Genomic DNA, 22675 nt, shown 5'->3' with positions numbered 1-22675 from the left:
TGCTGCTTCTCGCAGGCCGTGAGCGTAGAACTGGATCAGAAGTGGAGGAGCCATGTGGGATGCCAGCCCCACAAGTTTCACCTGCTACAGTACAACACCAGCCCTGAAATACCCAAAATAATCACAAAAAATATTTGAATATTTATTGAATGACTGAATAATGATTTTCGTAGTCACAGTGATTCAGAGTATCTGCTAAAAAAAACACAAGGTGATTTATTCTTCTTAATGCATCAATGAGAAAATAATACCACTTTCCTACTGTCCTGTTATTTTGAGTTTGTAAGGACTGTTTAGAAGGTTACAAGAGGGAGCCGGCGCCGTGGCTCAATAGGCTAATCCTCCACCTTGCGGCGCCGGCACACCGGGTTCTAGTCCCGGTTGGGGCGCCGGATTCTGTCCCGGTTGCCCCTCTTCCAGGCCAGCTCTCTGCTATGGCCAGGGAGTGCAGTGGAGGATGGCCCAGGTGCTTGGGCCCTGCACCCCATGGGAGACCAGGAAAAGCACCTGGCTCCTGGCTCCTGCCAGGATCAGCGCGGTGCGCCGGCTGCAGCGGCGGCCATTGGAGGGTGAACCAGCGGCAAAGGAAGACCTTTCTCTCTCTGTCTCTCTCTCTCACTGTCCACTCTGCCTGTCAAAAAAAAAAAAAAAAAAAGGTTACAAGTGGGTAAACTTTCAAAGCATTACCTCATGGATCTTGCCATTCACAAAATAAATGTGTGGTGTGAAAATGGTGTACGAGTTGGAGCAGTTCCCAGCCAGGAACATACAACTTAGTGAAGAAGACATACATCAAACAAATCCTCTCAGAGGTATACACAGAGTAGTAAGTCTTGATAAGTGCTCAGAAACATATGATGCTATGAGAGAATTAACTGTTGGTTTTAATTTAAATGGGTGGGGGTGGGGCACCCTGGAGAGCTGCTGGTTTTATTTGAGAATTGAAAATCCAGAATAAATTAGGCTTGGTAACCTAGCAGGGAAAAAGAAGGGAAGGCAATGGTTCATGCTATGGGTAAACCTGCCTGGATACCAGGCTGCCCAGATGCGTGGTCAAACATTATTTAGGGTGTTTTTATGAGGGTGTTTTTGGATGCGTTTAATACTTCAGTCAACAAACTGTGTAAAATAAGTGGCCTCTGTAAAGTGAGGTAGTCTCAACCATCCAGTAAAGGCCTGAGAAGAACAAAACAGCTGACCCTCTCCTGGATACGAGGGAATTCCCCTCCCTTGACTTCAAGCTGGAACATCACGTGCCCCCTGCCTTTGGGTTGAAAGATCTGCCGTTGCTGGGGCTGCAGCATGGCAGCCTTGGGGCTGGAGCTACACCTGTGTCTCCAGTGTGGCCCCTGCAGATCTTGGGACTTGTCAGCGTCCATAATGCCTTGGGCTAATGCTGCATTATGTATATGCACACACACACACACACACACATTTTGCTGGTTCTGTTTTTCTGGGGAACACTGATTAATACAGGTTAGAACATTTCAGAGCAATGGATAAACACGTACAAAGAGTCAAAAATTGAAAGAACTGGCAGAGTCTACAGCTTTGTAGAATGAAAGTTCCTTTTAAAATTGTGTCTCTAGCACAACGCTTAGAGAAACAATTCAAGACGATCCTGCAGAGGTCGGTGGGGTCCCCGTCTTGAATGTGTGACAATGACAGCAGAGCTTAAAATCTACCTGCAGAATAATGGGACACCACTGAGTACTTCCCAGAGACAGCAGTGAAGTACACCTGATTAGTGTTTTTAAATCACGCAGGTTTGATGTATGCAATGCAGAGGTGTACGGACTACGTAGAGGGGTTGCTCCAAAAGGAGGTGAGGACACGAGTTAAGAGATAAGTGCATTCCTAGACACAAAATCTAAAACTGGCGTGGGCTACGGTGGTGGTGGTGGCAGAGGTACACAGGAGACCTATTTAGCAGGCCGATCCACAGTAAAGATGAAGGACTGATTATAGGAGCATAAAGGACGGGGGAAGGGTGGGGTGGGGTGACGAGCTCAACTGCACAGAACTGGGTGACCTTAAAAGAGAAGCAGATGAAGAAGGACAAAGATTTAGGCAAAAATCCACTGACTTCTGACAGACTAACCATGATGTCTTTGAAGGCTCGAATGTGAAGGAGGCAGTTATGTATGTTGATCTGGAGCTCAGAAGAAAGATAAGATACAGAGTTTAAGTATCAGAATCATGACAGAGATGCTATTCAAATTGCCAGGGTAACAGAGCACATGGTGAGAAGAACAGAGAAAATGATAGAACGCTGGAAATGTTTAATGTTTGGTGATGATGGACAGGAGACAGAACTAGCCAAGGATACAAAGAAGTTTTATCCATCAAATAGATTTTCCTGTTAGGAAGTATGATGATTTTCCTTTACTGTAAAGTATTATCAGATACATCTCAAATTCTTCTGGAATAAGGAATGTTATTTACAGAAAACTTAAATACAGACAATATTCCTCTCATCTATTATTCCTGAGAACAAAATTTTATATAGACATTATAAATTATTCAAAGAAACTTGAACTTTCCTGTTTCATACATAATAAGCAATAAAAGTATCAGATAACATATCAATGTTTTTTAAATTTTACATAAATGAGACTAGCTTCAATGGTAGAAAAAACAGAATAATTTTATCTGCAAATATTAATTTATTCAACATTTATGTGTTCTTTAATAGAATTAAACTTTGCTTCCCACTATAATATTAATATTATTTTAGGATTATACAATTATTTCCCAAGGTTTGACATAGTGTTATAAAACATCAACAAATCAGGCAAATTGATGTTCATTAAAAAATGGTACCTTATAATTTTCAAAATAATCTTTTAAGTTACAAGATCGTTCCAATATCAAATACACACATACACACCCATACCTATTTTGCCATCAACTGATAACTGATAGTGGAAAGAAAAATACCACTTTAAATTTTTATAAAAAATTAAAAATGAATAAAGACTATAACTCAGACTCAGAAATTAGGATTTCAAAATCCATAAAGAGATGGACTGTGGGGCCAAGATTCTTATCAAACCACAGGGAAGTAGCTGGAAATATAAGCCAGAGTCAGGTTGAAAAGGAGACAGTACTGTATGGCATATAGTCTTTTCTCAACTTTGACACCCTTAGTTTCCAAAAACAACTCACAGAGCCGCTTGTCCATATGAATGCAATGCCAGAAAAATGTCAATATCCAGTAAGAATCTTGCATGGACAAGAAATAATTCTTACCATAAGAAGATCTGAAATCGCTATAGACATGGTTCTTTAAAATAGAAAAATCTATTTTCTATGGAAGAACAGAAACCAAAGAAACAAGAATAAGACAGTATCAATCAATTTCCCAGGAGAATCAACTTCATTTATCAAGGGAATACTGTGGAAGCCACAATTCTTTGCTGAGATCTGTGACATACTACGTGAGCATTACACAGTTCTGTATCTTCCCTGGGTGACCTGGGATGATATGCTAGAGGAGAATGTACACACTGTCTGAAGTGTTTAGGAGGCTGAGGGGAGTAATAGTTACAAGAATTACAAAATTAGATGGCTCCTTCTAGAGTACCAATGAAAGCTGATATGATAACTAATATGTTACTGTGGTCAGCACAAAAATGCCCTCCAATGCTCATACATTATTCTCTGGAAACTCATGACTATGTTAGATCAAAAGACAGAAAGGAATTAACATTGGAGATGCAATTAAGGTGGTTAATAAACTAACTGTAAAATAGAAAGAACACTTGTGGATCATCAGGATCGGCCCATTGTACTTAGAAGGGTCTTAGAGAGTGGAAACACCATGTTTGCGCCAGGGAAATGGATCCCCAATTACTGGATGTCAAGACTAAGAGAAGGAAATGTCAGCACAGATCTGAATTCCCCAACAGCAAGGGGAATATCAGAATTTCTATAAACTAGACAGTGTTTTGAGGTGCTAAACAACCAGGAACAATACTGACACAATTATCTTAAGAAACATCATAGCCAGGATGGTATTCAAGGTAAGGACGTCTCTAAAATGCCCACCAGCCCCATCCCAGGCTAAAACAGCGAAGCAAAAATAACAATGCACTCTGGAGTTACGGAAGACATTCATTAGTCCCTTACTCAAAGACCTAAATGAATCAGATGCTGTAACCCCTGTTATTCTCGCCATTTCTCTCACCAGTCTTGTGGCTACAACAGCCAGATGGGATGCTCTAAATTGGTATTTGACAACCACAAATTCAACCAACTGGAAGCCCCAGCTGTAGCATATTTAATTGTGTTATCTTTGCTCAAGGAGATTCATAGAACTGTGGTCACAGTATCTGGCAATTGACCTAACAAAAGCTTTCTTACCTGTTAGTTATTAAGAAAGAGAACCAGAAAAAGTTTTCATTCACATGGGACAAACAGCAGCAAATGTCTACTATTCTGATCCAGGACTACAATAACTTTTGTGTCCTCTGCCATAATACAGTACAAAAGTATTGGAACCCACTGGATATTAGGGAAAACATTACAATCAATTCTGTCAGCAACATCTTGTTAAGTGGACCAGTTAAGCAGAATGTGGCCAGTGTTTTAGAAGCCTCCAAAAGAACACAGGTGCTCTCAGCATGAAAACAACCACCCTGTCAGTGAAAGTTTTAGGAGTTCAAGGTCCAAGTCAAATGAGGACATCTCTTCCAAAAGAAAGGACAAACTATTGCATCCCATAATAACCATCAAAAAGAAGGAAACACAACCCTTAGAAATATTTAGAAGAAAACACAATCAGTGTTGGAAATCCACTCTGACCTATTTCCCACGTGCCACAGAAGGATGCTGGCTTGGATTGGGGCCAATGGGAGTCAAAGACATACAGAACATACAAGTTCCACTGGAGTAATTCTGTAGCTTGGATCACATAACTTTACAAACTCTATGATTTTAGAAGTATCTTTGGTGAGACAAGACACCATGTGGAGTTTACGGCAAGTCTCAGCAGCAAAAATAATAATACAGACACTTAAGGTTTTTGAGCAAGTCCATCCTATTTGCAATATCAAATTACTTGGCAAACAACTGGTGATATACTATTGAGCACTTGTTTTGGCAAAGTATTTACATATATGCTACCTAGAGTCCAGATTGCCACAGATGCCCATTACAACCTAGGATCTATCAGCCAGGTTCTAAGATCAAACACCCTGCAGCAATCTATCAGTAGCTGAAAACAGTATATTCGAAACTGAGCACAAACAGTTGTGCAGACTCATTCTCCTCAACTCATACCTATGACTGCATGGCAAGTCCCTTACAACTACCAACTCCAAGCTGTGTTCACAGAAGGCTTAGCTCCATATGTGATAAAACAAAAAAGGTACTGCACCTGCCCTGCAGCCCCATAAAATCTGCCTTCAAAAACAGCAAAGAGGGAAAATCCACCTGATGGGCAGAGTTCATGGATGTTATGTTTTGTCTAAAAAGACTTGTGGTTGAGGAAATAGTACATATAGCCTTATTGGCGGAAGTAAATGGCTTATTTGGTTGTTGGCTGGAGACCTGAAAATAGAAATAACAGATCAGTGACAATAACTCATGGTAAGTGGAATGCAAATGTACCTCCTATGGGAAGCAGATAGATCTCTGTATACCAAACTACTGCCTCTAGAAAAAGACCATTCTGCACAAAAGGGACACGAAGCAGAAAGCATTTTCTGAAGAAGGCTGTAACAATTTATCTGCCTTACAAGTCTGCCTTTATGTGCTACCTTGACACTATTTCCATCAACTGTTGGAATATAAACTCCTTTCCTTTTAACCTGAGTGGGCCTTTGTCTCTGCCTCAAACAACAGATGACCACAGAATTGATGCGTGTGTCTTCCAAGGCAAGATTGCAAGAGAATGTTTCTATCCTTTCAGGAAAGACGTTCTCAGATTCCTGCCAGGAGACTTTAAGGGCGCTCAGACCATGGGAGAGTCTATATGGTGAAGTCACATGTAATAGTTCTACCACTAATCCAGAATAGACGCCAACTGTCCCCCAGAGTATCCTCCACCACACATGTGAGTGAATACGCCTCCAGCAGATTTTGGCGTCCAGAGGTCAAGTCATCCTGCATCTTTAAGTCTTCCTAGGTAAGGACTCAGAAATTCTGGGACAGAGATGAGCCATTCTGACTACCCTTTGTGTTGATTCTTGGCCCACAAAACAAATGAATATAATAAACTGGATGTTTTGTACCACTAAGTTGGGGTGACTTGTTACACAGCAATAGCAATGGGAAAAAAGTCATAAACAACTAAGCATGCATAATGACTTCAGCAGTTGACATCTGTCATTTTGTCATCAAGCCATCCCAATGTGAGTTCAAAGGGCACAAGAAGGAAGGAATATAAGCCCCAGTATGAAGATTGAGTTCACTGAATGATGCAGAGCTTCATTAGTCAAGATCGAGCTGGTTAATGCTGCTGCCAATGTCTAACCTGCCAGGAAGAGGGTCTCTGATACTCATCATTCCTTAAAGGGATGGGGCAGTCACTTGGTGGTAACTGAGTACCTTGAAATTCATTCACACATGAAAGAGCAAAAATTCACCTGGACTGGCACTTACACATATAGGGAGGCTTCACAAAGTTCATGGAAAATATGTAGTCTTTTAATTTTATCTTTCCATTGGCTTACTGATTCCCCTTATTCTGGGTATAGGTTTGTCCTTCCTGATTACAGGGCCTCAACAAATACCTCAAACCAAGGATTTTCATAATATGAGATCGACCAAAACAGCATCTCTTCTCACACTACACTAAACAAAATGATCCACTGAAGCTCAAAAGAATGGGCATATGATTATGGAATCTAATGGGTCTGCTACATCATGCGCCACCCAAAAGCTGCTGGCCTGAGAGAATGCTACAACAGACTTCAGAGGAACCAGCTCACACAGTAGCTTAGAGATGATAGATGAGTGGAATGGATACCACACTCAGCAGGCAGACTCTTAACTTGTGAGCTTAACCTGAAGCTGTATTGCCAGAGGTAGAATACACACACCCAAGAGCCACAGCTGGAAGGATAAACCCAGTGACCCATATGGGTTATTGGTGCTTTCTTTCCCTAGAATGCTGTATGGCTAACATATATTGGATCCAGAGTAAGAATACTTCCTCCAGGAGCAACAATCAGGGTGTCAAATTCCCCTGACATCTGTCATCTGTACACTTTGGGCTCCTTATGCAAAAGTTAGCAGACAAAGGCAAGAGTTGTCTTTCAGGCCAAAAAAAAATATTAATAACCCTCGATGTTTGGAGGAAGCAAGACTTCTGTTACGTGACATGAGCAGGGGAGAAGACATCTGCCACTCAGGTGACCTACTTAAGAACTCCGTGGCGTTCTCCTACCTAGTTCTAAGAGAAAACTGAGAAACCTCAGCTGTGTCCTGGGGAGGGTGTGGTGTCCAGGATCTCAGGCCCTTCACGCACTTCATCAACTTGCCCATCTGAATTGCTAACTGAGGGAGTGACGGGTGTTAGGAGAGACAGGAGAGGGGGATGATGAGTATAGCTGTCACAGTAGGGGTTGAAGTTTATCTTGCTAAGAAAAGATGCCTAGATCTAAATGAATTCCCTTCAGCAAGCAACTACGGAACAGCACAAAGGGTCAAGTGCGATTTGCCATCCAGAACCCCTTCTGCTTGAAGGCATCCACTCATCCAACCAAAAATGTTACCTGGTGACCTTTCACAGTTGAATTCCTCCCAAATCTGCTTTTGACCACTGGGAGCCACCTCACCCAGAGACATGGCTCCTCCTCAAAAGGGGCTATGTGCAGTGTCCAGTAGAGTAAGGGGTAAAAACGACTGTCCCTGAATAGGGGACATCTCCAAAGGCCCATCCTAGCTTCAGTGTATCCCATCCACTTAGCTTAGAACTGTGTTGCAGCTGAATCAGAGTTCACCGTCTCCCTCTACTCAACTTGGCTCCCTCTTTTCCTTACAAGTGTTCTGCCCAAGAACACTGCCTAATAACCCACCTGTCTGTAAATATTCTCTTAGGGTCACTTTCCTGAAGAAATTAACCTAAGATGGGCAAGTATTGCATTCTGCCACTATTTATTCTGAGTTAGCATTATCTGGGAGCCTTCTATCACTCTGTGATAACACCAAATCTATTCTTGTTGATTCTTCCTGTTTCCCTAGGCCATTATCATGAGCAGGTCAACATATCTTCTGCTACCCATGCAACCTGAAACTCAATCTCCCAGAGCACAACACAGTGGTATGCTGGAAGGCTGCCTTATTAGTCTTCATTACTGGTTTTATCAATAATATCCAAACTGCAGAATTTCTGATTCTTTCATTAATAATGTGAAAACCTCTACCATGCTATTATTGTGGAGAGCATGGCAACATTGTAAAGTGAATGAGAAACAGACAATAGCTAAGTCACCAGAAAGTGCATTTATGGCAAATTTAGAATAATCTTTAAGAAAATCTTGACGATACCTTTTTTCCTTTTTATAAAACGATTTATTTATCTGAAAGGTAGAGTGACAGAGATAATGGGAGAGACAGAGAAAAAAAGGGATCGGGATCTTGCATCTGCTGGTTTGCTTCCCAAGGGGTAGCAACAACCAGATCTGTGCCTGACCAAACCTGGAGCCCAGCACTCCATTCAGGTCTCCTATATGTGCGGCAGGGGTTCAAGTACTTGGGTCATCTTCTGTTGCTTTCCCAGGTGCACCAGCAGGGAGCTGGACCAGAGCAGAGAAGCTCGGACTACAACTGGTGCAATACGGTATGCTGACATCACAAGCGGTAGCTTAAACCACCATACAACAACACCAGCCCTGACATTAAATGTTTCCAATCAAAGACATTTAAACAGATTTTTCATAATCATAAGATATTTCATCTTTTATTTTGTTTAAGAAGCTCTCTGGAGCTGGCTTTGTGTGATAGCAGGTAAAGCTGCCACCTGTGACACTGGAATCCCATATGGGCACCGGTTCGTGTCCCAGCTGTTCCACTTCTGATCCTGCTCCCTGCTAACGGCCTAGGAAAAGCAGCTGAAGATGGATCAAGTGCTTGGGCCCTGGACACCCATGTGGGAGACCCGGAGGAAGCTCCTGGCTCCTGGCTTCAGCCTGGCCCAGCACTAGTTGTTGTGGCCATCTGGAGAGTGAACCAGCGGGTGAGAAACGTCTGTCTCTGTGTGTCACTCCCCCTCTATCTGTAACTCTGACATTCAAAGCAATAATTATTAAAAAAAGAAAAAATATATTTTCCAGCTTTTATGTAAGCATTCAATTATTATATAATATTCAGATAAATTTTAAACCATCACATACAGATACACTTAGGTATATAGTTTTATGCCTATTATTAAGTCACTATCCACTTTCACCGAAAATAGAGCATGAATCTATGGTACTTAAAATGAAAAAAATTGGAAGTGCAGGAAGACATAACTGGGGTATGCTATATTCAAGAAGCACTTCCCAATATAGCATTAATGAGTAAAGTAGTAACAAACATAAGATCTATAAAACTCTTCTGAACTCGGATTTGACTCATCTTTTACTGTATTCCTTCACAAAGACTTTAGTTTAATTTGAAAATATTTGTTACAAAATACATGATGGCCCATGCCACTTCACATTATTACCACAATTTTCAGTGAGCAAAAAGTCATATCCTATTATCTTCCAGGATTTGACTCAAATATGAATAAATCACTGTTTTAGAGAAGGAATTTACAAAGTCAATCCTTCTCCACATTTTTAAAATAAAGAGATTTGGCTTCAAAATCCAGTAACAACACGGTTACGCTACAACTTTAAACGAACTGCCAAGTGTGAAATGTGAATTTATAATGTATTTCAGAGCAGTGCTCTTGCAGCCGAGCTGAATTAAGAGTTAAAGTTCTAAAGATTCAACTTCCTCTGGAAATTTGGGGGGTGGGGCTACGAGTTAAAGAAAACCTCAGCTGCTTAGACATGCATGGCACTACAGCTGCGTATAATACCTTTCCTGTTCTCTCTTGAAATGGTTTCCTATCGAAGCAGCTTCTGTATCAATCACACAACAACCAGAATGGTACAGGGTTACCCATGACAGTCACTGCATTCAAACAGCATAGGAAAAAGTGACTTTTCTAGAAGCAAATGCTGTAGCTTAAAGCCTCCAATCCCTAGCTGCACTAATTGGTAAGCTTTGAGGTTTGACAAACTCACTGGCAGCTAAGAGAAGGGCAGAGCTTGCAATCAACTGTCCTCTTAAGCACAACAAGATTTGCAAAAAAAGAAATCCGCTCTTATAGTCTCCTCAATTAACTCTGCAAAAAAAAAAAAAAAAAATCTCAAGCAATAGCTAGAGGAAACTCAAGGCAAAAATCAGGCCAAATGTGATATTTAACTATCAATCTTACCAAGGCCAGTGACTGTTAATCAGCCAGGGGAAAAATAAAATAGTGCACCTGACAGTGGTTATTTTTTATAAGCACATGCTCACTATTTTACATGGAGAAATATATGACTTCTACAGAATATGTAGTGTAGACATTTATTCATTTTTATAGGTTACTAATTATGAATAAGCTTAAAATATCCTATCAGTCCAAAAATAAACTATACCAGAGAGTCCTCAGTATAGGCATTTCAATGCTAAAGAGAAAAAAATGTCATTTCTTTTCCATAAAAAGAAAACCGTATGGTATAAAATGCTGACATTTGCTACCTACACACATTTCTCAGGCAGAAAAAAATATATAAAATTTATCACTAAAGGTACATTTCAAAAATACAATATTTGAGGTAAGTTCCATGCATGGCAAAATGTGAGCAGCTAACTTGAATGTTATAATTGCAATAAACATAAATATATGAGCATAATGTTAATGATATGTACTTGAATACATATATTTATATTTTTTTATTTTATGCTCAGCCACCAACATCTGTACAGTAATTATTTAAACCTTTTGTGTTTTAGATTTTGGATCTATCTTATTCAAAGATTAGAATATGGTATGATATACATTAAACCCTAATATAATGCATGTCATCTATCAGACACTTGACAGAGATTATTTTATTAAGAATACTATATGCTGTGTATAATTATTTTTCAATAATAGATGGGGAAAGATGGAAGATAACCTGGTACTTAAGTGTGACTTGTGGATACATTTTAGTACCTGCACATGAATACAGGTATGTGTGAGGCATGACAAGGAGAAAGGACCACACAGAAGGAAGAAGGGCCTTCTGTGGATACATGCTGATGCTAGGTGTCCAGTGTTAACATCACCGCAATGCAGATAGAATAAACTACCTATGCACTGTTTTATGCAACTAAAACTATTTCTCTTTTGTCAACTGCAGAAAAGAGAAGAAGTAATGTGAGTTCCTAAAAAGTAATGCTGTGAATTCATGAACAGTACAAACATGAATGAATCACAGAAAATATCAAAAATCAAAATGAAGCTGAGGGCAGAGATCGCATGGCCTGCTGCCAACACTGAATCAAGGTCACCTTTGCAAGGGAAATGAGAAAGTCATCCAATTCCTGAAGCTTTACCTAAATAAAGCTCAGCTACTAGCCCACAACACCCACTCAATGAATACACATAGACATACATATGTATACATGGTGTACAAGTGCAAGTGTGCATGAATGTATGTTTTAGAGTAAATGTATATATATACACTCTATGAACAAATACACGATTATAGTGATTGTGTGTGTGTGTGCGTGTGTGTGTATTCTTATACAATATAAATGTTTCTAAGAGTTATGGCATTAACACGTGTGTTTCAATGATGGCAGAAAACAAAAAAAGTAAGCATTTTGCAATATTAACCCAAATGATATAAGAAACACTGAGTTTAACAGCAACATTAGAGAGAGCAGGAAAAAGCCTACTTGCAGCCCCAGCTGTTGCAATTGGAGGACCATGACAGTGAGGCAGAGGGGATTATCAAACAGCAGCAGCCTCAGAGTAACAAGGCAGAGCACTCCAAGTGCCAGCCCACTGGGAGTTATTCTTATCTCCAGAAAAGAACAGCAAGTTTGGAAATCCCAGTCGTCACACTGATGACAAAACTAAAAAATGTACAATATTGCAGGGTTGGTCCTATGAAGGAGAATCCTTAGACAAGTCTATTTAGGTGAATCTATGCATGACCAAGAAAGAACAAAGCTAACCAAAGACAGAATTTTAATTAATGGTGGACTAAGACTGAGAACTCTTTAGACTAAATACTGCAGCTCTGTTAAGAGAAAGGGTACAGGTAGTACAGAGATCAGGAGGCACATGAACAAAAAGCAAAATGAAACTTGAAAAGTAAGGGCGAATCCCAGCAGTGGTGCAGAATAAGGCATGGCAAACAGTGAACAAGCAGAAAAAGAGGATGAAAACACTAGCTATATCACTTCTTAGTCACAGCTTCACTAACTCTGGGGTACTGAGATAAGACAGTCAGCTCCTAAACTATGTACACTCACACCCATCTCATACCCAGAGTTTCTTGTGTGCATATGCCTCAAGTGACTTGTTTCACAAAGCCAATACTGTCCATTCCACAAAATGGGGAAATTTTCAACTCATAACTTTGTCTGTTTATGTTCCTGATCAAAGATTACCTTCTAGTTTGGCTCAAGAGGAACCTTCTGATATGCCCAAGCAATAAGGAATTAATATTCTACCATATAGACTAACCTAATTAAACAACTGTACCCATTTACTTAAGTTTACCAGCAGGAAGTATTGAAGTGAATTACCTTTTACCTTCAAGAAACAGAATGCAAATGTTTAGCAAGGATAATTAAAAAGAACTAAATATGAAAACTTTTTTTTATGTATGTGGCTGTTAAGAGTATAACACTAAGTAAACCCAAGGCTTTTCAGTTAGTATTCATTTAAAGATTTCCTAAATGATTAGGTGATTATCTGGGAAACAGCAATTATGGTCACTTTGCAATCAAAATGATGTTATGCAATAAGTTGTGATAACCCCATTTACTGATTTATCCTCAATTTCTATTTTTAAACTGCCAATTATAAGTATTGTAATAAATATATCCTCAGGGTCTTTTTTCCCCATTTGGATGGATTATTTTTATATAAATTTCTATTTTAACTTGGTCTGGAATCTTCTTACACCTTGATGCAAAATAAGATTTATAAATATATTTCACAACACACGTACACTTACATAAGTTTAACCATAATCATAAAGCTGAGGTTATAGTAATATTGTTTGCAGTTCTTACATGAGGGAAGACATCAGGGCCCTGCCAACTACCACCATGAAAACTAAGGAGCAGAGGGAGAAATTCCAGGACTATATGCATTGAAAGGCAGGCAGGCAGGCCTCAGTAACAGTATCCACTATGCAGGCATACAAAATACTTTACCCACATTGATATTATTTGTACCAATATACCACTTCAGTTACTTTCTGCTATAGTGTACAACTGGAGTATATTTTACAGAAAAAAAAAATCTGTGACTTGCTCTTTGTTACTTCCTAGTTTCTTATTCTGTTCCAAAAACTAAGTAACAATACATATGAGACTCAACTGGGGCAGCATCTCAATGCAGGGTCGTAAGAAGAGAGGGAACTCTAACTCTCCATGCTTTTTCCCTTCTGTGTCAGATACATTTATTGACATTTCTTCTGTGCACCTGCCCAGTGTCTAAAGAATGTACTAGATGTGGAAACTGAGGGATAGATATTAAGATTTTTGCCTGAGGTCACACAGTAAAATAACAGCTGAACAAGAAGTAAGCCAAAGTTACCCAACAGTTCTCCTCTACATCATGCTGCCTCACACAGGAATAAAACACAATAATGGAGCGCATACCTCTGTTTTCATGAGGGAGATGCATTCATCTCAGTGGCTGTACATTTGTAAAGAACAACATGAGGTTTTAAGTCATTCTGGCCCCACAGTTTGCTGTTTCTAAGCTGCACTTCTTTTTCACACTCTAAAAAGGCTTTGGAAAGACTCCGACTTTAACTCCAGACGGAAGCTGCTATGTGGTTTCCAAGCTCCCCAAGTTTGCTTAGATGTGAGGAGGGCTTGGTATCCCATAACAACTTGGCAGATCACTGTCCCACCTTCTGAAGAAGAGGTCAGTTGGTTTCATATTGAAAACACACTAACTGTGACTCTAGGTGGACATAAATACCTGAGCAAGTTCCAAACTATCACACAATAAAATTTATCTCATAAAACAACGGACTTTTGGAAGGGAATAGCATAGGTTAAAGGACAGATACATCTCAGTTGGGTAAACTTTGAAGACATTTCTTCCAATTTGTTAACACATCAACAACAGGGTTAGTTTTCTCTCTGCCCCTACCATGCCTCTGGGTGAAATCCACACTGCAGCAATGCCCTTTCCTTCATCCTTACTGATATCTTGCCAACTCATTTTCAAGGCTTAAATCATGCTGGAGTGACTTTTTCATGTTTTCTCTAACCATGGTAGCAGCTCTAATTGCTCTCTTGCTCCTATATGCCAGCACTTCTATATCTTTCACAACCTGATTATCAGTTTTTCTACTGGGTTTTATGGTATCAGTGAACTTACAACTTGCTGGAGCTTCCAACTCTTGCTACATACATTCCCCACAGGAGTTATGTATTAATCTGCTGACTGAAGTCACTTGCATTTAACCGAAACAAAGTTAGAACCTGGGCAACTTGTGCAGAATTTCTACTGGTCACAGTTTCTGAAAACTGGCATGCCTTCCTCAACTATTTCTCTTTCCTCAGATGCTCATTGTAGACTCCTTCTTGGCAATAAGTCCACTGTAGTGGAGGCATGGACCCAATTCACAGTGACACCTCCAAGTAACAGAATGTCTCAACACGTGACTTGTGTCTACCTTTCCTTCAGTTCCCAGGTCACACTGTTGCAGCAGGAAGAATACTGTGGCCTCCAGGGACCACAGCCTCTGTTTCAGAGCCCTCACTTCCCTCACCTCTTCTCTCACAAGACCACAAAAGCCTCCCTGCAGATAGATGTCTTTCAGCTTGTCAGTAGACATTTTTCTCCTTTACTCTGTTGGATGCACTTGAACACAGTCCTAGTTTCTTTAGAAAAAAAAAAATATGATTTTGCTATGTTGCCATTACTTAAAGGGCAGACACATTTTTCAAATAGCCTTTACTGCCTGCTCACCTTTTTCAGATCTCTGCTGTCTTTTGTGCTGTCCATTAAGACTCTGGATGCCTGGCTGTGAGCAAACCCTTAAACTTTCAGACCAACATGTTTTCCTCTCCATGGAGTCACTCAATTATTTGTGTTCCCCTCATCCTCATTATTACAAAGTAAGGCAAGAAATATGCTGCTTGAAGATGCAGCAAGAAGTCACACACTTAACCTCTTCTGTCGATCACATAATAGTCCTTAGTAGTGCCTTGATGATGAACAGAAAAAAAGAAATCTTGAGTCTCCTCTTTTTATACAAAGTTGTAGAGCTAGAATATTGAAAAACAAAAAAAATTAATTTTTTCATCCTTCCATAATATGTACTTAATGAGATATTTATAATAAAAGTGTAGAAGCCAAGAACATGTTCCTAATAGCTTAAGTCCTCTTCTGTGATTATTAATTCTTGGGGAATATATGATTTAGATTATGAAAAAGAAATCATCACTTGTAATCCAACCAGTGACATCAATAGGAAAGGAAAGAAAGTGTTTTCAAATATAAGATTAGAAGTAGCATAAGAGTTTTGGAAAAGTACAAGAAACCAACATAAAAATAAATTTTATTCTCCATTTTATATCAGTAAAATTTCATATATATAATTTCTAACTATATCACCTTGCACTGATTTCATTTATTGGATGTAATGAAACATGGGGAATTTCAATAACTAAAAAAATCCATCCAATAAATGTTTCTGGACCCTGGAAAAAAGAGATTTTACTGAATATGACCTCCATTTGCCTAACACAATGGTTAGTCATTGTGTCTTCAGTGTGGTAAGTTATGACATATTCAAGTCTTTTTTCATTTAAAACTTTATTACCTTATATGACCAAAATTCATTAATTATATTTAAAAATAAAAATAGGATGCAGATTTTGATAAATATAATTATTTATTCAGTCTGATTTAAGTAATATATTTATATCGACAATCACTGAATCAAAAATTAAACTGCACTTTGTGGGATTATTCAGTTCTTGTGAATTACCATGAAGCTAAAACCATTTGCCCTATCCATATCTGAAATGCAATCAATATAATAATATTTTCTGTATCCTTCTAGTAGTGAAAAGGGAGATGAAGAAAGACCTTTCCCAATCTAACTTCAACCTGATTTCACATTCCTTTAGTCAACTTAAGCTTCCAAAAGGCACTTTCAGGATTAGACTGGTACATCTGGCTGTTTGCCATTGTCTTGTGGATTACAGCCTTGGGCTCAAGTCTCAAAGGGTCTTCCCAAAGCATGAGAACCCAGCCAGAGAATAGGAGTGATGAATCACCTCTATACTTGGAAAGTAATCTAAGATGATGGATACTAACACCATCTTAATAAGACAGAAAATGGACCCACAAGACCATGCTAAACTTGCATCCCCATGAGCCCTATCCCAATCACACTTGCTTTAAAAGAATACAGGACATCCTCTTTCAGAGAAGTTCATCTGCACCTTGCTCCTCAAGAAAGGTATAAGGTGGTTCACAACTACAAACTAAGATAAACAAGATACAACATAAATATATGATGAATTAGAAGAAGAGGCAATACAATTAATCAAGGAAATCAAGATAACAAAAACGGTCTTCCTATTACCTTTTGAGACATTGTATCACTGGATGAACCAATCTTTTAAACCTTACCACTGGCTCTTAATTCTCTGAACCCTGGCACCCTCACTGACTTGTTCACTCTAAAATGATTCATTAGGTTTGATTTATAACCTCAATTAAGCATAATTATTTTACAGTTAGAAGTACACCTAGAAGATGCACTGGAGTCATACAAAACATGAAGAAGTTACATCATATAAAACAAACTACCATTTTGCACAGGAGATCTCATTAATATGAATAGTATATTCATCTTGAATGGACAAAAAATGATCCCAAGATACAGTGGGCGGCCCAGTCACTTTTCCTTGGTGATAGTGCCCAAGGTGGTAATAAAAGTGTGTGTGAAGACGTGGGGACAGTGGAGTAGGGCGAGAGAGATTACAGACGATCTTATGTAATAGAGCTGCAGATTAATTTCTGTTAGCAGCTTGATTAAAGTCATTTCCTCTTTGGTTGATAACCTGAACACTATCCAGTCAAAAGCAGTATTCATTGCAGGGCCTCTCCTAACTCAACCTGGACAGAAATCACCATCAACGGACCTTAGGATAAATGCTAGGAAAAACAGCTATATCCTAGGATTGGCTTTCATGGCCAAGTGGGCCTCCATGGAAACCTTAGCATTTTGGATTATTGTTAATCCAGATTCAACCCCTTGATGGCCTCAAATATCTTCAGAGCCTTCCTGTCTCACTTATCTCCCTGTTCTCAATTCCACAACGTGTTGTGTGGCCAGCGGCTGCCTGCAGTGTCATTCTTGAATTGTACGAGATTTACTGACATGAAATGTTAATAAAGCTTGCTAATTTGACAAACACGTGTGTTTGATAAACTTTGTCTACTTAGTTCTTCCAACGCATCCTGGAAGCAATGTCTGGACACTGCATTAACTGTTTCAGGATACTATGCGATTGGGCATCCACTCAAATGACTCAGGCGTCGGGCTTGATGTTGTTTTTCCTTTGTTGTGAGATTTGTTTGTGCTAACGCAGTCATAGTATTTTAATTTAAAGCATGAGGACCAGTGGTAAAAATACAGTGTGTGTCAATCAGTGGAGCATTTTTCCCCTTTTTAAGCAAGTCAACTGACAAGTTTCCAGGAGGTATGATTCTTCATACTAAGTCATCATCAACAGAGCTTCAAGAAAATACAGTTACATTACATAACACCACAAAAGGGCTTTGGGAAAATGACCTCTCAAGACTAGGAAAATGCTTTGAGTCACTGGGCTGTAGATACTCCAAGAAGCACATGCAGAGCTGAGTTAACACTCTGACCTTTGACATATAACTGATTATTCTAAACCTAATGCAATGTGAGTGCAACAAAACTGTATCAGTTTATTGTGTATTTAATGATTTTTTTGGGGGGGTTAGTGGTGTCAATTAAGCCAAAAGAGAATTTACCTAGAGCTTAAAAATTCCAGGAATATTTTAGGGAAATAATTAATATAAATAATTTTTAAAATTCAGGAAGAAAAAAATCTATTGCTAAATATATATATATATATATATATATATATATATATATATGCCAGCGCTATGGGCCAGCACTATGGTATAGTGGGCTAAGCCTCTGCCTGTAGTGTCAGCATCCCATATGGGTGCCTGTTCTAGTTCTGGCTTCTCCTCTTTCGATCCAGCTCTCTGCTAATGGCCTGGGAAAGTAGCAGAAGAATGCCCAAGTGCTTGGACCCCTGCACCCACATGGGAGACCTGGATAAAGCTTCTGGCTCCTGGCTTCAAATTGGCTCAGCTCCAGCCATTGCAGCCATTTGAAAAGTGAACCAGATGATGGAAGACCTTTCTCTCTATCTCTACCTCTCTCTGTTACACCACCTCTTAAATGAACAAATAAGTACACACACACACACACACACACACACACAGATTTATGTATAGACCATCTCCAAATGGGTATAACCCAATTAAAAAGTCATCTTGAGAAGGCCACATAATTCTTTTAAACGTTTTTGTAAGTATTTATTTGTTTATTTGAAAGGCAGAGTTACAGCGAGGCAGAGGCATAGATAGACAGAGAGATCTTCCATCCACTGGTTCACTCCCCAGATGGCTACAATGGCCAGAGCTGTGCCAATCCGAGGCCAGGAGCCAGGAGCTTCCTCCCAGTCTCCCACACGGGTACAGGGGCCCAAGGAATTGGGCCATCTTCTGCTGCTTTCCCAGGCCATTGCAGGGAGCTGGATTGAAAATGGAGTGGGCCGGCACCGCGGCTCAATAGGCTAATCCTAGCAGTGCCGGCACACCGGGTTCTAGTCCCGGTCGGGGCACCGGATTCTGTCCCAGTTGCCCCTCTTCCAGGCCAGCTCTCTGCTATGACCCAGGAGTTCAGTGGAGGATGGCCCAAGTGCTTGGGCCCTGCACCCCATGGGAGATCAGGAGAAGCACCTGGCTCCTGGCTTCCGATCAGCGCAGTGCGCCGGCTGCAGCACACCAGCCACGGCGGCCATTGGAGAGTGAACCAACGGCAAAAGGAAGACCTTCCTCTCTGTCTCTCTCTCACTGTCCACTCTACCTGTTAAAAAAAAAGAAAGAAAGAAAGAAAGAAAGAAAGAAAGAAAGAAAGAAAGAAAGAAAGAAAGAAAGAAAGGAAGAAAGAAAGAAAATGGAGCAGCTGGGACTCGAACGCATACCCATGTGGGATGCTGACACTTCAGGTGATGGCCTTACCTGCTATGCCACAGCGCCAGCCCCAGACCACATGATTTTTATACTAATCTATTACAAAGAGAATTTTGCAATCTTTCAGAAGTATTTTCAAACAATTTATGTTACTGTAATGTCAAATCTGACATGATATTTATAAGGAATATATAGGATATCCCCATTTTTAAAAAATTTAATGACACCAGAATTAGTTGTGTGTAGTCAGGCATTCTAGCATAGTCTCCCTTCCCTAATGGCCACATCATATATAAACCTTAACCAGTACACCGTTTGCTTAGTAACACTCACGACCAATGAATGACAGGCAGGTGCCTAGAATCATAGCAGAAACTTTTACACCAAAGTCTGTACATACTTGCCAAACCAGGTATCTTAAGAAGATGACAGTACTCAAGAAAACATAGATTGTGCATTACAACAAGTACTCTTAAGTTACTCAAAATTAAAAATCTGAATTTCATCCTCAAAGTTTTTCAGACAGGAAGTGGTAGGAGAAAGGAATTGCTTGGTTATTCCAGGGAAGAAAGATTAAAATAATATAGGTCTAAATCATGTAGGTAATTTTAGGCTACAATGAAATTATTTTTGCCTGTTATGTAGAAAATTGTCAATGAATCTAGCCACAAGAAAGTAGTATTAAGAAATAATATTTCATGTATAGTATATAGTGTGAATAATCTCATAGCTGGCACACATGTGCAAAGGCAGTGTGGAGGCAGATATATGGATATAGGTTTTATGCTGGCAAAGATCCTATCTATGTGAAATTTCTACTTGAAACTGATCTGCTTTGCAACTAATCTTTTTCAAAGATCTTCATGTAAAATTTCCAAAGCACACTTTAAGAACCTTACAAATACTGTATTTATGTTTCTTATGTTGATCAATGTTCTCTTTCCACTAAACAAAAATAAACTGTTTTCTTCCCCATAACCTCTCCAACAACTGAAAATAAAACTACTTCGTGGTAGCAAAGGTCATGACTGATGAAGCCAAAGCAATGAAAGTGTGAGTCCAGCTCACAGACCTCGGGTCGCACAGCAATGGTCACTTGTGATGAAGAGCAAGGGCTGGGCTGCAGGGTCCCAAACGCTGAGTACTCCATTTAGAAAGGTCTGGGAGGGGCCAGGCGTCCACACTTCTAACACGTTACAAGTTGAAGCTGCTGCAACTTGAGTACAGGCCACCACAGGTTGAGGACTAAATTCTATGACATGGGAGCCATATCTGAAGAGTGGTATGTAGATATTCCTTGTGCCCACATAATAAATGTGGCATATATAATGGCCCGGGATGCTGATTAGTATCTCTTACTGAAGTCAAGTCTGTTCCTAGCTAAGTGACAACCGCATCAACATGAAGACAAACAAAAACAGGATCACCATCTTCATCACAATGACCAGCGAGTCGGGAGAACTGCCTTCTCCTTTATTGCTAAGGGACACGGGGCACGGGATTATTTTAATGCAATCCTTTTTCCACTTGTCTCCACTGTGAGTCTTATGCTCTCCCACCGCCTGGCTCCACAGGAGACTTGGCAAGACAAATCAGGCGACTGACCAAAAGTGACCAGAGAATAGAACGGAACCATTCTTTGGAATCCCTGGGGTCCCAGGGTCCACCACGCCCCCCTCCCCAAATTTCTTACTTCTCATGACTTCCGCCCCCCAACACTGTCTCACATAAACAATTTGTAAAAGAAGAACAAAAGTGTCCTTTTGACTGGGATGATCCGAACCAATGAGAGAGGAACAGACTTGGACATGGCCTGAGAGGCAAAGTCTCCCGGCCTCGGGACAGGTCCCTCGAGAAAGCTCCGCCTGCAGCATTTCCCCAGCCCCAGGATCCCAGCTGCTCAGGACAGAACAAGGTCCAGCTGAGTCCAGAGAGCACGCAGGGAATTCCTGCTGTCTTCGGTCCCACCTCCCGCTGTCTAACAGCTCGGCCAGGAGGCTCAGAGCCTCCCTCGCGCCCGAGCGCCCCCTTTACCCAGCTGCGGCCACTCCCACCACTGAGCGAGTTGTCTTTCCTTAGAAAATTGAGATGCTTTAGAGGCAGGATGAAGTGAAGGTTTCCTGGCCCCAGTCCAGCAGGGAACCAGGAAGACAGGAAAGGGGAGTGGCAGAGCAGGCGGCATCAGAGCTCTGAGGGCTGGGGACAAACCCCCTCGCCGCCCCACAGCCCTGCTCGGCTCCGGACTGGACGTGCAGGGCAGGCAGTCAAGGCTGGCTCTCAGCTTCCGATTTCATCCCCAAATACTCATGCACTGGCACCCACGTCCGTCCACTCGGCAGTCCGCTGCAGGGTCTGCAGGGAAAGCTCGACCACTTCCACAAATGCTCATTCACGCCTGGTGGTCCGGGGCGGGCCGCCACGGACCTAGCCTTGCAGCGCTGGGGTGCAAATCCCCAAGGGCGACGCGAACCGGATGCCCCGCGCACATTTTCCAGAGATTGGCGGGGGGAGGGGGCTGAACTGCGGTCTGCCTCTTCACCTCCCACCCTGGGTCGGGAGAACGCAAAAGTTATTTCCCTTTAGGAGCCCCGTGCCTTATCCCAGGAGAACACTTGCATTTCAGCCCAGTGTTAACTGGGGCCTGCGTGTGTGTGTGTGTGTGTGCGCGCGCGCGCGCGTGTGCGTGTGTCTCAAAGCCAAGGGTGCCAACTGCTGACAGGCGAAGGAACCTGGATTTGCTTTTGAGGACTTCAACGCCCTCGAATTAGCAAACTCGCCCTTCTCCAGTTCGTAACCCTTGCAAGCTCTGAGTCCTCCAGAGACAGGCTGTGAAGACCGTATCCCGGCCGCAGCGAGCTGGCGTCCTGCGGACTCGGCCGCCCGTTCATTCATGCGTTCGTTCATCCATTCACACCAACGTGTCCCTTAATTGTGTCTGGCACTGGAGAGCCCTGCCTGCTATGTTCCCTTCCCCGAGTCAGTGCTCATGGCAACGGCTGGTGCAGAGCGCGACTCCACCGTCACCCCACTTCCTGAGCCGGAAAACCCAGCCATGCAGGCATCCGCGGCACCAGGCAGAGGTGGAGAGCTGGCGGGAGGCGGCGCGGCGCGGGGGACGGAGAAGGCTTGCGGGGGAGACTCGCGGGGGGTCACATTCGGAGCTTCCCTCCCCGAGGGAGCGCGGCCGACCCCTCGCGG

The 22675-nt window shown here is 41.3% G+C and overlaps 1 protein-coding gene across 1 annotated transcript in view; it reads right to left on the bottom strand.

The window, feature by feature from the left end:
• Window positions 1-22675, bottom strand: part of MDGA2 (MAM domain containing glycosylphosphatidylinositol anchor 2) — an 896755-nt gene that overhangs the window by 873420 nt on the left and 660 nt on the right. The window lies entirely within an intron of this gene.

The sequence above is a fragment of the Oryctolagus cuniculus genome, chromosome 12 (genome assembly GCF_964237555.1).
Source record: "Oryctolagus cuniculus chromosome 12, mOryCun1.1, whole genome shotgun sequence".
In the NCBI taxonomy this organism is placed as follows: domain Eukaryota; kingdom Metazoa; phylum Chordata; class Mammalia; order Lagomorpha; family Leporidae; genus Oryctolagus; species Oryctolagus cuniculus.
The sequence above is the reverse complement of the archived record's forward strand: the minus strand, read 5'-3'. Positions and strand labels throughout refer to the sequence as shown.